The following is an 11384-nucleotide window of genomic DNA, read 5'->3' on the forward strand; positions in this document are numbered from 1 at the left end:
GGTTATATTTTGCATTTTCCTTTCACCATTTGTAATAGTTTAGAACAAAGTTGTTTCTAATTTATTAAATGAGGATATTATTAGAAAGGGTTATTTTGACATCTTTAAAAAACAAAAGTAATCTGGAGGAATCTGCATAACGGGACCTCACACATACTTTCATGTAGCACTGATGTCTGAATTTGGACAATTTTTAATAAAGCTCCTTTACTGACTTTTGTACAAACATGTTACCAATTACATTTTTTTCTGGTCTTGAGCTCCTTCCCCAATATGCCGTCTTCACTGTAGAGGAAGAAGAGCACTATCACTAAAGGATGAGCCTTCAGCTTTCAGGCTCCTCTTCTTTAGAATCATCTACCAGTCAGGGTCCAGGAGGCAGACACCCTCTCCACTTTTAAGAGTAGGCTTCAAACTTTCCTTTTTGATAAAGCTTATAGTTAGAGCTGGCTTAGGCCTGGACCAGCTCTTAGTTATGCTTCTATAGGCATAGACTGCCGGGGGAAGGGAGTCCCTGAGCTCCCTTGTCCCGTAGGTTCCTCTGGATCTCTGCTGTAGACGGCCTGCTGCTGTGGACGTGCCAGACTCCAGCTGCTACAGCTACTACTATCCGTCTCTCCACTATCATCTCTCTCTTTCTTCATCTCCCTCCTCCCTCTCTCCAACACAGTCTCAGCTGATGTGTGTCTAACATGAGTCTGGTCCTGCTTGAGGTTTCTGTCTGTAAGATGGGACTGTATCTTATCCTGTCTTGATGTTGGGTTTTTGTTAATAATTGAACATAGAGTACGGTCTAGACCTGCTCTGTTTGGAAAGAGTCTGAGGAGAACATTTGTTCTGATTTGGCGCTATATAAATAAAGATTGATTGATTGACTTCACTGAAGTCCCAAACGCTGAGAAAATAATATGCCTCTTTGTGCAGTACTGTTTCCATCCAGCAGGTGGTGTCCTAGTCCTGTAAGAGTTTCTCCATTCCTTGCAGTCAACTCAAAACATGTTATGTAAGCACACACTTGCAGATATTATTTGTCACTGATGACTTTTATTTCATGGCCGGTATCATTCAGAGCTTTTGACCCCATTAGATGCACTTGGGTATATTGATAACAACAATACTAAACAAGAGATGCACACCCACGCTCCGACACAGGCTTATCATTAACTGCTGCTGGATTAGAATGTGTTGTTGGACCTGGATGGTGCTTAAATCTGATTGAAGATCAGCATCAAGGCATGATTCGGACCTAAAGATCAGAAAAACAAGCGAAAGAAGGAGATCAGCTGAGAGGGAGAGCAGTATAAAACAGACAAATTATCGTGTGCCTTACTGTCTTTATTATACCCATTACATTCACATCAGTGTATGACACACATTCATTATATCCATGGTTTCACACACACACTGCAGTGTTCACATTTACAACGTTCATTATTTTACAACACATCCTGATATCTGTACTCACATGATGTGTGATGCTTCTGCTTTGTTTCATGTATTGAGTAACTTCTATTATGTTATTCCAGATTTATTGACCAAGCAGCAGCAACGTTTCAACATAACAAAAAAACTGGGGTAATCGTTTCTCTTTTCTTTTTTCTTTCTTTTTTGCTCTCTGTGCAAATTTCTGTCCTAGTTTTCTGGAGATGGAGGCCACTTTGCAGACACAGCGGTATATTCTGATGCAGACATTGTTTTATTTTCCTAGCTGATCGCCACAGAACATAAAGATAAATATGCGTATATTATAATATGTTGTATAATTTCTTTCTTTCTTTCTTTCTTTCTTTCTTTCTTTCTTTCTTTCTTTCTTTCTTGGTGGTTCCAAACTCTACACACTGTAATTTTCTGCCGACCTTGTTTCTATGAAATACGACAGCTGATTTTGCTGCAACCTGCACCGAACATCATCTTTTGAAAACCCTTGATTCAAATGCTTCTTTTTTTCTGGGCTGCATAAACATTACGCAGAAGTGACAATGTGGACAAAGGAGACACCAGAGAGAGTGATGAAGCAGCAGAGGAACTTATAGTGAGTTGAAAATATGTGAATATGTTGATACTATTTCCCTGTAATGCATGCAATGAAAGTATCTAGAAGTGTTACCTGTTTACTGAGATACACTTACAGAAAGAAGACTATATGAAAGTTATGGATAACTGAAGCTGTGGGAGGAGGTTACACTACCTTAGTCTAAAACTGCAGCTAATCTTAAACTGATAGCCAACAGACAAATGGGATTTAGAAAAAGAAAAAAACTAAACTCAATATTAATCGCAGACTCTCCATCTGGAAAGTTAATTTATATATGTAATAATCAAAGGTCTGCATTAGTATGGCAGACAGACCTAGACAGACAGACTGCACCCATCATATTAAGTGGCAAAGTTATGTAACAGTGAGAACATCTGTGTATGATGCTGCACTACTGAAAGCAACTATAGACTGTGGTTTGAAAACAAAAACACTCACAAGCACAAAGAGGAAAAAATACTGCTAATATAAAAAAGAAAAAGAAAATCCATATAGTTTTATGCAAAGAATGATAATCAGTGATGGAATAGCTGAAAACACAGGGCATTATTATTTGTTACATCTAGATTTTAATTGAATAAGTAAATGAGACGGAGAAAGTAGTTCATTCAATAAATCTGACTTTATTTGTAGAGCACTTTTCATACAATGATAGTTCTGCACGTAAAATAATAATAGGATTAAAAGAAATAAAACACATTTTTAATACAAAAAAGAAGACCTCCGATCCCAATCCAAACCCATCCCACAACAACAAAAATAATAATAAAAAATAATAATAATAAAAAAATAATAAAATAATAATAATAATAATAATAATAATAATAATAATAATAATAATAATAATTATAGTTATAATTATAATTATAATAATATACAAATAAAGTATACAATTTTAAAAAGGAGTTGCTGAAGAACTGAGGAAATATTGTCATTATGTATTAATGAGGAAACACTGGAGGAAAAATAAGATGTTAAAACTAAACGCAGGAAATTAAACTCACCAAAATAAAAATAAAGTAATAAGATAATAAAACACTCAAATATTAAACCAGTAAAATACACTAAGATGCTACACTAAAAGTAAATACAGCAACAGTAAAACAAAATAAGATATTAAAATGCTGACATCTGTAAAAATCACTGGAATAAAATTATAATATCTTATGAATAACTAAATAAATAATGACAGAATCAACAATGAATTAAAAAATAAATAGAGATTTAAAAAAAAACAGCTGAGTAAATAATATATATGTAAATACAGCATATGACTTAAAAATTGCCTAAGATTTGATCTAGATAGTAAACAAATAATAGTAAGATGGAATTAGACTCAGTTAAGTTAGACTAATTCATTGTAATTCCATCATTGTAATGATGGAAATAATGGAGTGAGACTGAAATGAAATGTGATCCAACATGTGGAAGAGAACAGATAGAGCCGTGTGGCAAAAAAAAGGTTTAGAGTAGTTCTGTATGTTTAATTTTTCACCCTCGGGAGAGATTCACGACCATTAGACAATTTTGAAGGTTTTCTCATGCTGTTTGGGAAAAGTCGCTTGGAAACAAATCCACGCAGGCCTTTCCACGGCTCAGTTTCTGAACAATCATATGAAACATGAGGGAAAACCACATATAGTATAGCCACATCTATCAGCATATCTTCCACAGAAGCAGAGGAAGCACAGGTGCTGTAATGATCACTGCATAACATTCAGGTTTTTCAGTCCAAGGATTTTGCTCATACAGGCTCACTGACATAATTTACAACCTTCATTTGTCTCCTCTAATGCTGCAAAGACACAAATCCCTTTATTCATCTGGTCAGAGACGAGTCTTTGACCTATGACATATCCAGTGTTTGCTGTTTTAGATCAGTGGATTACATCACACTGTATATTGCATTACTATTTACAAAAACCAGACTGTAACTCACAGCTGCGTTGAGTAATCCATGACTTTTATTCACCTCAGTTGGTGGCCAACAGGAGTTGCAGCAATCGTTAAAAGTCTGTGTAAGAGCTTAAAGAGGCCAGATTTTTACGCAACAGTCAGAGTTTGACATTACAGATCACTAGTTTGGAGCGTGTTTCATTAATCATAACTCAGTTTTACACTGAAGCAGCGTTTTAGTCAGGTGCATGGTCTATTTTTGCACACGCACCTGTGAGCTGCTATGAAGTGAGAGTACAGTTGATTGGGTGTTTGAGGGATACTTCAGAAGTGCAGAGCAATTTGTTACACGTCATTAACTCACCACACTCGGCTTCACTCAACAATAATGAGCACATGGCCGCACTCTGAGGATTGTTTTTAGGACAAGGTCTCAGTTTACATCTGTTAGCAGCATCATACAGGCTGACATCATTGTAACACTACACAACACACACGTTGTTCGCATCAATCACAGAGAGACAGTGAAAGCTGTTCATTAGGACAAAAACCTCATATTTAGAGCTTGTGACTTTACAGGTGAAGTTTTTTTTTAGATAAAGATGTAAGTTAAAATGGTTCAGAGTGGAATGAGAAATTAAACATTCAATCCTTTCAGCATGTCATATATGTGTGTTTATCCTCTATACCAGGGGTTCCCAAACTTTTCAGCCTGCGACCCCCAAAATATAGATGTCCCCACTGTCCCTCAAAGTGATCTAATGTGGCTTCATTTAGATAGTCTGCAGAGAATTTGCCTACCTATATGAGCGTGTGGCTGTGTTTCCTGTGCGGTTATGAATAAACCTACAGCTACTGATGCTTTTGATAATTAACTGTTCTCTAACCCTAAACTTAGGAGTCATCTGGCAAAAAGAAAGGCAGAAAACTCATTACATTTTCTATTTTCAAGGTTTTATTTCAAGTCTAGCTACTATTTTGTCGATATTTTTTACTATAATGGGTAAAATGTACTGTTTTTAGATAACTTCGAAAAAAAAAAAAAAATTCTGGATGACATCTCACGACCTCCCTTTTGTGTCTTGCAACCCCCAGGGGGTCCTGAACCACACTTTGGGAAACCCTACTCTTTACATAACGAAGCTCTTACTCATACATGTTTGACTCATTATATTGTGTTATAGAAGATATAGAATTCAAACATTCACTGTGATATAACCATTGGCTTGCAGACTCTTTAGAAAGCCAAACAATTTTTTATTTTACAACCACCATCTTGAATTGTTGGAGCCAGAAGTGACCCTAATTGGAGGATAACTCTTGAGATAAGTGCGTGATTAGAAGATATTAATTTATTAGCTAATACACAAGCTCGCCTGGTTAACTAGCTGCATGCATAATTCATGATAATTGTATTTTTTTTTAATGCTAATGAGCAAAACACACCTGAGGCAGAGTGTGATGTAAAAACAGAGGAGGCAAGGCAAGGCAGATTTATTGGTATAGCGCGTTTCATGCAACTCAATGTGCTTTACATTAAAACATTAAAAGCCTTGTAAACATTCAGACAAGCATAAAAGAACACAATTAAAATGACAAATATAATAAAAGGATAATTAGAAATATATTAATAGTAAATTTAAAATTTGCATTTGAAGTAAGTTAAAATAAGCTAAGATAGGAAGGCAGTGACAAATAAAAAGGTCTTAGTCTTTGATTTAAAAGAGGTGAGAGTTGGAGCGGACCTGCAGCTTTCAGGGAGTTTGTTCCAGATATGTGGTGCATAATGACTAAACGCTGCTTCACCATGTTTCCTCCTGACTATAGGGACTGAAAGCAGACCAGTACCTGCTTTATGGAGGTAGTTGTTATATTTTCTTAACACTAGAAAGGCTATGAGGTCATTTTGACTGTTCTCACATTTATGTTGTGTAACTTTGTTAAACTAAAGATTACAGTGCTAACAGTTCCTGACTTTCCTAAAGTTGTCTCTTTACATATTTAGAATGTCATTTATACAACTTTCACAAAAGGCAACAATTATATGTCTATTTTTACCTACTTCGGTCACAGGCGGTCATAATGACTGCCATGATTAGATCAATACATTTTCACGCTCGGCATATGCCTCTTGGGTCTTGGAAACTATCATTCTAGTGTACAAACCAATTTGAAAGGCTTTGAATTAAATCTGAGAAAAATTGACAACTCTATTTTGGTAATTATTGCAAAGAGAAGCTCAAAGAGAGAGATGACTGCTGAAGAAGCCTGACAGTTGTTCCAGGACTTTGACAGCGCAGACCGGCAATCTATCTGAATAAGAAGTGGATAAAGTGACTCACAGAGGAAAGTTTCATATAAATGTATGCATATTTTTTCCGAAATATACAATATATCCTTCAACATTAAACACATCATTCTCTATACTGGGTATTTATCATAACAGTTAATACAATTTGGAATCTGGCAGTCAAAATGACCTCTCGTGGCCTTTCTTGTAGAAACACAACTCTGGCCCCTCTAGTGTTAAAGCCCCTGTAAGGAGTTTTTAAATAGTTATGAAACAGACTGCTTGAACAGTTATGATAATACAGACAAAGACAAACAAGACCATTAGCAACAAGAATGACAATTCCTTTACTGTAGTGCTTTGAGTGGAAAAAAATCAGGGCTGGAATTGCCCTTATTGACTTGTTGGCGTGTGCTAAGTGCAGCCAGTATCAGTAAATTAATGTTTTAAGATCTACATTTCTACAGTTAGTCAAAGATACAAGAAGATAATGATGATTTTCACCAAAAACATTCATTGAAATGCGGATGATAATCAGATTTGCATAATCTCCGGACAATTTTAATCCCATTCATTCTTTTTTTCAGTGCCTTGATGAAATGGACCTGTGGCTGAAAAATAACGTTTTACAACTAAACAAAGACAAAACAGAAATTCTCATTTTTGGCCCAAAGACTCAAAGACAAACAGTTGCAACACATCTCAGTTCTCCTTCTTTAGCCAGCTCAAATGAGCAAGCAATCTGGGTTTCATCATGGACAGTGATCTCAACTTCAAATGCCATATCAATTCAATCACACGTTCAATCTGTCTTATTATTTAAAAATATTAAAAAACTCAGGGGCTTTCTTTTGCAATCAGACACTGAAAAACTAATGCATGCATTCATATCAAGTATGCTAGACTACTGTGATGGTCTTTTCTGCGCAAGTTCTCACAGGAACAAAAACATTTGAGCACATCACACCTGTCCTTAGATCCCTTCACTGGCTCCAAGTCCAAGCTAGGATTGATTTTATAACTATTTTACTTGTGTACAGAGCTGTAAATGGCTTAGCAGCTCCTTTATATATACAAAACATGTTAATCACTTACAACCCAGCAAGAACTCTCAGGTCCACAGGCAGACTCTAAAGCAGGTGAGGTTGCTTTCAGTATTTATGCCCAAGGAGATAGAGGAGAAATGTTATATGCATGAATGCATGCAAAATATATGTATGCTTTGTATTTTGTTAACTTGATTTTCTTTGTAATTTTTACGTGTTGTAATTGTGAAGCACATTGTGTTGCCATGTGTATGAAATGTGCTGTACAAATAAAGTTTGACTTGACTTGAAATATTACTTCAGTGTCAAGGCCAAGTTTGCTGTTGTCTTCCCTTTACTCATCGTTATCCCACGATAGAGACTTTTGAGTTTGTGTTAGTTTGAAAATAATTTCACAAAAACTGACAAGTGAGTGTCAGCTGGGCATGGTTCAAGTATTTTATAATAATAATAATCTTTATTTATGAAGCACTTTTCTAAAGTTACGAAGTGCTTCACCAAGAACAAGAAATATATAATATAGAAATGAAAATGTGGAAACAAAAAGAAAAGGAACTTTAAAATACTAGAATGCATAACAAGTCATCAAGACTAAAACAACATATTTACACAGTTATAAAAGCCTTTTTATAAAAGAATGTTTCAAAAGCGATTTAAAATTAGAGACAGATGTAGCACATCGAATTTCAGCAGGTAGGTCCTTCCAGAGTTTAGGAGCCAGGACTGAAAAAGTCTGGAAGCTTTTAGACTTATACCGGGCTCTGGGAACAACCAACAAGCCCATATCAGCTGATCTGAGAGGGCAGCAGGCTTATACCGAGTGAGAAGGTCAATGACGTACTGAGGAGCCTGATCGTGTAGAAATACGAAAGTTAGTAATAAAATAATAATAATAATTTAAGGTGCTATTATGAATTGCCAAGAGAAACTGTAATCTGGAGAGGATGCTGTGAGGTGTAGGTATCTGAAGAAACTGCCTTTTTACTTTTTCTAAAGAAAACCTTCAAAGTGAGAGATATATTTGACAGATAAAAAAAAGCAGGATGAGATTTTTCATCACAAAACCCTTCCCACACATGTGCAAGACAAGATCAGCAAAGAGATATGAGGTGTCACTTTGTCCACAGGGAGGTGCCAAAAGTGACACAAAAAGAGTTCCTCACAGAAGCTTTAATAAAAGCAAAAGGATAAAGAAACCATGGAGTTAAAGGGCTAGTTCAGATTGTATGTATTAGGATTTTATGAGGTTTATAGATAGCTAAAGTTTATTTTTTGATAGATACAGGTCATCTTGTGCTTTACACTGATGTGGGCCGGGTTTGAACCAATGCACACTGAGAGCCATAAAAGGAGTCCCACATCAAATGTTTCACTATGAGTTTGATTAATAGACAATGTTTGAATGTTTGAAACACTTTACCTTTATATATGACAGCCCTTTCCTTGAGCTCTGTGCTCCACCCACACACATGTCCTCTGTGTCCCAATGCTGTGAAGGCAAAGAGTGTGAGTCATGTCAAATCAGCGGTTATAATGAAGGCGAAGTACACAAGTTCAACCGTTTAGTTTCATACTTGAAATAAAAAAGGAGGACAGAGGTTGACTTCAGTGAAATATGACTCAAATGTTGACACATCTTCTGATGAAATCTGATATACAACATCTAGCCAGAATAATTCATTTAGAAATCTCCTCCATCAGCACTGTGAACTGCTCAGACTTGTAGCATCCTGCGATGGAGGAAAAACAGATTTCCACATCCACCATGCGATCATTTGAGCCTGTACACATCCCTGAGGAGATGGGGACAGAGATGTAGAAGTGGGACAAAGGGCATGGGACTAATCCTCAATGCAGCATCACTCTCATCCCTCCAGACCGAGCCTGTAATCTGTGGGCCGGGTTGAGCCACCCTGCGGGGACAGTCTCTGGCTTTTGGCTCCAGCTGTTTGATGGCTGGATTAAGAGGTCAAGTGGGATCAAACGTGCTGCTCTGTCTGTGGTACAACACGGTAAGCCTAATAATGATGCAGTTACAGTAATGCATTCTGTAAAGGTCTCCTGCAGAGCCCGGTCAAGCCCTACACTATATACTTCAGTAGAGATAATGTGGGTTAAAAGAGAGAGGACAGGAGGTTACAGTGAGGGAGTCGGGCCTCTATCTATCTATCTATCTATCTATCTATCTATCTATCTATCTATCTATCTATCTATCTATCTATCTATCTATCTATCTATCTATCTATCTATCTATCTATCCATCTATCTTTCAGAGCTACAGCTCTGACTGAAGGACAAAACATTATGTGTTATTAATATTTCACTTTCACTAGTTGTTTTATATACTCTCCATGTGTAAAAATACTAACAGTCAGTAACACATCTGTTTTTACAGTGAGTAGTTACTTAACCTTTGTATCAGTCATCAGGCTCCCTTTCTCATATGCAGGAAAAGAAGAACAAAGACCCGATGGACCAGATGGACTTTCAACGTAATCAGGAACATAATCATAACAAGGCAGAGAGAAGCAGTACACAGTCTGTTTTTAGCTCTCCCTCTGGGTCTAAAATTTGGCAAAGCTGGTTAAAAAAATAAAGTGTGCCACCTTGTAGCTCACACAGATCCATCTAATTGCAGCTCCAACTCCTAGAATAACAAACAGTCTCTGTCCCTCTGTGATCGTGTGTCTCTCAGCAAGTTAAAGAACAACTTCATGCTTTTGAAATGCTTCCTGTCATGGTCAACTGCTTTGCCCACATTGTTCCTGAGAGAGTGAGTTCCTCTGAGTGTAAGGAAGTGTTGATGAGGCTGTGAGGCCCATTTCTTACAGCCTCAGAGTGCCTCTGACCCTGACTTAGCTCTGATAGCAGCTGTAACTGACCTGATGTTCTGTGTAGAGCATGCCGTCATGGTGGCTGTAAGAGGTACAGAGGAGACATGGAGGATTAAATCTGAGGAAGAGATTTAAAGTTAATTTTTTACCCTGGACCGTCAGCTCCCCTGAGAAAATATTTTCACACACGGTCCAGTTAGCTGGAGCGTTTCATTCTCCTCTTTAACAGAGCGTGTTCAGTTGTTGTGGATTAATGATTGATTTATTTTATAGAACTACCATAGTCAATAGTAATCAACAGAATCATAAATAACACTGAACAAAACAACCCTCTAGATACATGACCATCGGGAAAGCTGGATCCATGCTGCAAAAATCTACTGATGCATAGAGAAGAAAAATGAATTGATTCATGCCATGTGACTTCTGAGAAAGCTTTGTAGAGTCTGATGAATGTCCAGTCATGAGTTTTTCTGTCATGAATACATAATAATAATATTGTACTGTATCATCTAGAACAGGGGTTCCTAAAGTGTGGGTCAAGACCCCCTTGGGGGTCGCGAGACACAAATGGGGGGTCGTGAGATGTCTTCCAGAATGTGTTTTTTTAAAGTGATCTACAAATATTACACATTACCCATTATAGTGAAAAATATCGACAAAATAGTTGCTAAACTTGAAATAAAACCTTGAAAATAGAAAATGTAATGAGTTTTCTGCCTTTCTTTGTTGCCAGATGACTCCTAAGTTTAGGGTTAGTGAACAGTTAATTATCAAAAGCATCAGTAGCAGTAGGTCAATTCATAATGGCACAGAAAACACAGCCGCATGCTCATATAGGTAGGCTAATTTTCTGCATACTACCTAAATGAAGCCACATTAAATCACTTTGATGGACATTGGGGGTCGCAAGTCTTTGGCATCTATATTTTGGGGGTCGTGGGCTGAAAGGTTTAGGAACCCCTGATCTAGAACATGGGATTAGCAGCATCAGGCAGAGCTGGCTTATTTATTACAAAAATCTATTTATCAGTCTGTTTATAAAATGATTCATAGAAGAGTATAACATATGAATCTGTTTAAATGCACAGAGCTTTCAGTAATTAAAAATATGTAAAACCAACAACACACCTCTGACTCAGAAAACATGTCAAGTGTTTTCCTCCTCCTCCACTCTGAATCCGAACGACCCACTTCTGTGCCGTCCTCTGTGATTATTTTTCATGATAACACGTTACAACTCTGCCTGCTTCCTTCCCTCAGGCTTCCCACATGTTTTTCCA

The 11384-nt window shown here is 37.0% G+C and overlaps 1 long non-coding RNA gene across 1 annotated transcript; it reads right to left on the bottom strand.

Annotated features, from left to right (window-relative positions):
• Positions 1 to 1061: 1061 nt before the first annotated feature.
• Positions 1062 to 11356, bottom strand: LOC117818394. Its single transcript, XR_004632353.1, has 4 exons — positions 11233 to 11356; positions 10150 to 10219; positions 8688 to 8756; positions 1062 to 1246 (listed from the first exon to the last, which is right to left on the bottom strand). It is a non-coding gene; the product is annotated as an uncharacterized LOC117818394 (long non-coding RNA).
• Between the last annotated feature and the right edge of the window lie 28 nt (positions 11357 to 11384).

The sequence above is a fragment of the Notolabrus celidotus genome, chromosome 1 (genome assembly GCF_009762535.1).
Source record: "Notolabrus celidotus isolate fNotCel1 chromosome 1, fNotCel1.pri, whole genome shotgun sequence".
Lineage (NCBI taxonomy): Eukaryota > Metazoa > Chordata > Actinopteri > Labriformes > Labridae > Notolabrus > Notolabrus celidotus.